Source organism: Lactuca serriola, chromosome 3 (genome assembly GCF_051521515.1).
Source record: "Lactuca serriola cultivar US96UC23 chromosome 3, Lser_US96UC23_V15, whole genome shotgun sequence".
In the NCBI taxonomy this organism is placed as follows: Eukaryota; Viridiplantae; Streptophyta; class Magnoliopsida; order Asterales; family Asteraceae; genus Lactuca; species Lactuca serriola.
The window spans coordinates 23,942,695-23,948,078 of NC_136410.1; the positions used below are offsets into that span (position 1 = coordinate 23,942,695).

The window sequence follows — 5,384 nt, forward strand, 5'->3', positions numbered from 1 at the left end:
CGGATCTATATTTCAAGACTGGGTTAATCTCATCCATACCCACATGAAAATTATTGGAAATATGCAAATTAACAAACTCCATCCTACATAAATACAACGATTTTCTTAAACAATTTAACAGGAGTAAAACTTAGTTCAATGATACGTTAGGTTAGGTTAGTGTCTAAGAAAGACCCTTAAACATTTTACGATAAATTTGATTGCCTAATTACATCTTTACTAATTATGCCATGTCTTTATTAAGAAAAAACACACATGTACATTAGCTAGAGTGATCCAAAGCATTTGCATGAGATCCTTAGAAATTTTTTTTACGAATCAAGCAAACACAACTGTAACCTTACGTCTCTAAAAATAAATGAGACTTTTGCTTTGTATTCTTATAAATAAAAAACTTATCAATTTAACGAGGAGGAAGCAATTTGTTAAAATATCATCAAACATCTCAAATTTCCTGATTAATTTACAGTTTAAAGTATCCGTCAATATCTGTGGCCATATTTACTGTTCTTACTGAAAACAATGCAACAAAACATCCCAGTACCCAAAAACCTTAAGTTGTATCATTAATGCTTGATTCTAAGGAAACATCAACTCTTAGTGTCATTATAATTTATACGCAGCAATGATACAGTAATCCTGAAAATCCCAAATCGTAAATATGATGTCCTCAAGAAAGAAAAAAATAAGAGAGAGAGAGAGAGAGAGAGAGAGAGAGAGAGAGAGAGAGAGAGAGAGAGAGAGAGAGAGAGAGAGAGAGAGAGAGCACAAAATTAAGAAACTATTTTCATAGAACATATTAAGTTACAAAAATCCCAGGAAATTAAGAAAAAAAGGAAGAAAACCCCAAAAGATAACAAGAGAAGAAAGTAGTAGTTTGATGCAGTGATTTTTGCTGAACATTGTTTATGATCCAAAAGAAGCTATCTAATTAACCCGATCCAAACAAATTAGGGGTACCTGTTGACCCGATTCCATATTAGAATGGATTGTTGTTATTAGAACGTCCAGCTGAGTTACCTCCGGTTGCTGCCCAACCATCCACCGGTAACTGAACATTAGGTGGCATACTGAGTGGTAAGTTGAAGAATGGTAGCCCGGAAGATGGGTCGGGAAAAGGGTTGTTGCTATTTATCCCTCCACCGCCGCCACCATCTGTTTGAGATGTCGGCTGTTGCATCTGAAGCCCACCACCTTCCGGCTCCTCTTCTTCTAGTGGAAGTCTCTCGTAGGCAACATTAGTGAAGGAGGAAGCGATAACGATGACCGGACCAGCAGCGGTCAACTCCCCCACCACGTTCCCACCTACTACCTGCCCTTGCCCGCCAGCCAAAAATATGGTCAAGCTGGTGGCTCCTGGTGGGGCTGGCGGAGGCAAGAAAGAACCAGAGAGGGAAAGGATCTCAAACCGACCATGGAGAGCCACCACAGACCCCGCTGCGGCTGGTTGCCTGAGGCTTACATTGGTGACGATGCCGCTTCCGGATAGTATACAGATCCCTCGTTGCCGTCGTCTTGCATAAGTTGCTATGCAGTCAAAGACATCACAACCATTTCCGATCTCCAAGATATGAGCTCTTAGTGTGTTGGCGCTTTCTCTTGTGATGATGACAGGAGGTTTTGGTTTGTTTTTGGATCCGGCAGGACGACCTCTAGGTCGTCGTCCAACGATGTCACCTGATCCACCGCCGCCGTCACCTGAGTTCGGGGAGACCAAGTCATGACCCTGATCCTCCTCCTCTTGATGCTGATGATTGTGTAGGGCACCGTCGGAAAAGAGCTGGTGGTGTTGGTTGTTTTCCGGTTGACTACTGTGGAGTTGCAAGTCAGAGAGGTGGAGCTGATGATGAATGTAACGAGAAGCAGTGCCTAAATCTAAACCAGCCATGGATTATACAAACATCAAAAGAAAACACACACAAGCAACAGAAAACAAGAAAATTATAAAATATGGAAGCAAGAAAATATATATATAAAAAAGTAAGGATTTTTTATTAGTGGGAAATTATAGAAAAACAAAGCTCTGGGAGTTGAACCCTAGATTTGAATAGAGATTAGAAAACAAAGGATATGAGTACAGGGAAAGGAGAAGGGATGGGGAAAGAGAGAGAAAGAGAGTTGAAGAGGGTGAGTGAGGGGGACAAACGCAGTCATTCTCACGGCCTAAATATTCAAATATAGGCATAAAAAACCTCTTTCGTAGTTTCGTACAATAAAAATAATAATTCTAGCTTCGCAACCCAAACACATTAATGATTAATTATTAATTTAATAGTTACCGGATTTAATAAAAAAAACATTATGTAAATTATTATTATTATTATTATTATTATTATTGTTATTAATATTATTATTATTACTTTACAAGATATTATAATATAAAAACAAGTTATATCAACTTTGCCAAACAAATATTTTATAAATTTTAATTTAAAACAACCTTAAAAGAGAGGTTTGTGCTCATTACGATACAAACTGAATAATGAATTAATTTTTTGATAAAAAAATTAAAAATATATACTTTCTAAAGTTTAGATTTTTAATCCATTTTACATATGATAAGGACCTAATAATTAACATAAAGGTATGCATAGGCATGTTTCAAGCATTTCAAACGGTACAACTTCTTTTTATTAAGTGTGGATCTTCCACGGGTTAGTTTAATATTTGTTGATCAACAATGAAATTTTGAGAGATTTTAAAATGCTTTAGTTTTGAGTTTAGTTTTTTAACCAAATTAACCAAAAAAAAATATTTGATAATTCAAATAGTAGTTTTTATTTTAAATAAAAACATCACAATCCAAAAATTACTTTAAATAATTTTTTAAAACTTCTAGTTTATGGTTTTATGTAATTTTACATCTTTAAATGTTACTAACACTAGCATTTAGGTCCACTACAAGGAAAACGATCATTAGCGGCGACAAATGTCACCTGTAATAAGTCAAGTTGTCGCTGGTAACAGTAATAGCGGCGACGCGTCGCCGATAATAAGTCGCCGCTACTACTTCGTCCCTATTGATGAACTTGTCGCCGCTAATGATAGATATCGCCGCTAATGAACGTGTCGCCGCTAATGATAGGTGTCGCCGCTAATGACCATGTCGCCAGTAATAACTCTGTCGCCGGTAATTACAATTTTCATTTTTTTTTTGTAATTAACGATTTTGGTTGCCGATAATAATGTACTCGGTAATTACATAACAACATTCGATTAAATATCAAAAATAATAGTGTCGATGCTAATTACAAAACAAACATCCGATTATAATTAATTAAATAGCAAAAGTCATAATATCCTATTAAATATAAAAAGTAATAATGTCGCTCAGTATTAGTATCGCCGACAATTACAAAAAACAACCAAAGTTTTACAATCTACCAAGTAGCAAAGCGTGAAAACATATGCAAATGAAACTCATCCTAACCTATATACCATCATCTTCATTCCTATCGTTTTCTCGATTATTTTGGGATTGAAAAAACGAATACAGTTCATCCCTACATGCGGGGTCATTCAACATTGCACGGGGATTTTCCAACTACATAATTAATCACAGCATATATAAACTTATAAGTTAAATTATCAAACATAAACAAAAACTATCAAAATACATAGTTATTTTTAAACTAAGACAAAAAAACCAAAGTACGTTGTTATTTTTTGCACTTGGGACAAAAACCTAATTACCAAACTTTTTAGCAAATAATCACCACAAAACCAAAATTACCAAATTAACATGCATTTTACGATGCTAAATTAGATTGCTATTTTTAAACTAAGACAAAAAAAACCAAAGTACGTTGTTATTTTTTGCACTTGGGACAAAAACCTAATTACCAAACTTTTTAGCAAATAATCATCACAAAACCAAAGTAGATTGTTTTACCTGTGATGGTTGTGGTGATGGTTGCGAAGGTTGTGGAATCGGCGGGAGAGCAGAAGGTTTACGGCCAATGCCTCTAATATGGCCACGTCACTCTCCTAATACTTTCTCAAATGCAGTCCTAATACTTCAGCTAACCGATTCTGTAACTCCCAAAAGTGAGTAACAATTAAGTATAAATAAACATTTAATTATATGATAAAATGATAATTAAATAGTTACATATTGTTGTTCCGCCTCAGCAGTAACAAATACATCATTCTTATCGGTATAAGTTTTGCGAAACGTTTCCACTCTCTTAAGGTTCTGTTTAACTTTAAAAATTAGATTATATTTTAAATAAATAATTACATGTATCGTACGTTACCTTCTTATAGCAAGTACTGCTATACCAGCTCGACCCCCCACAATTCACATTGGTTTGCATTTCACGGATTTTTTTGTTCCTTTCTGAAGCAATTCTGTGTTCGTTTGTTTGGAAATACTCAGCTGCTTTCTTCCAGTTATCAACTTCCATACCCTCTGGAGGGTTGGCTAATGCTCCCGAGATATCTTCATACCCTCCGACTAACATAAAATATTCTTTTGCATCAGCTTTATGTTCTCAATAACCTTTTAACAAAGCTGCTTGAAAACTCTATGTCAACATATTAGCTTGTACATCCCGGTACATTTGATCCAAATCAAACTCTGTCTACAAAATACAAGTTAACCAAGTAAAAAACAATTATGGTTAACCATATAAAATATATTTAAATAAATAATTACCGCTAAATGTTGTAATACGGTGTCCTGTATTGCCGGGGAAACTTTTTTTCAAGTCTATTTATCAAATGGGACCATCTGCCACATTGTTTTTCCAACTTCTCGGGAAAACATGTTTTTCGGCTCTCCTACGGGATCAAGTGTGATATCTCTATCATATTCCATGCTAATCAGTTTGCCCTTGTTCCGTAAGATCGCTTTTTTAAGCTTTATATTTTTCGCTTTGCCTCGAACTTTCCTTCGTGCAGGTTGCTCAACTACAAATGTAATTAAAAATTATTAGAAATGATATTTAATTTATAATAACTGAACAAAAATAGTAAATAAAAATTCATAATAAGACTTATCGTCCTGCTCATGATGACCAACACCTCTACCACCTGGGAGAGATGGGTCCTCAGCTCCATCACCCCCGTGTCCACGACCCATAACAGTTTTCACATACACATCTGATTTTACCATTACTATCAAGGTGTGACTTAGACTTCTCGATAAAAATTTTGAATCCTACTTGGAACTCGGGATGGTTTCGATATGGATTAGTAGTCAAACTTTTATCAATAGACATGATGTTGTTGAATCATAATTTTGAGTTTAGAGTTTAGTATATAGAATTGGTATTGTTTTTTTTTTCAATCCACATTTTTTACAATTAAAAGAATAAAAAATAAAAAATAAATAAAAAATAAAAAAAATTAAATTAAAAAATTTAGCAATTAGTATATCCATA

At 34.7% G+C, this 5,384-nt stretch overlaps 1 pseudogene; it reads right to left on the reverse strand.

Moving 5' to 3' along the window:
* Window positions 1–773: 773 nt before the first annotated feature.
* LOC145091697 (AT-hook motif nuclear-localized protein 23 pseudogene) lies at window positions 774–2,161 on the reverse strand (annotated as a pseudogene).
* Window positions 2,162–5,384: the final 3,223 nt, after the last annotated feature.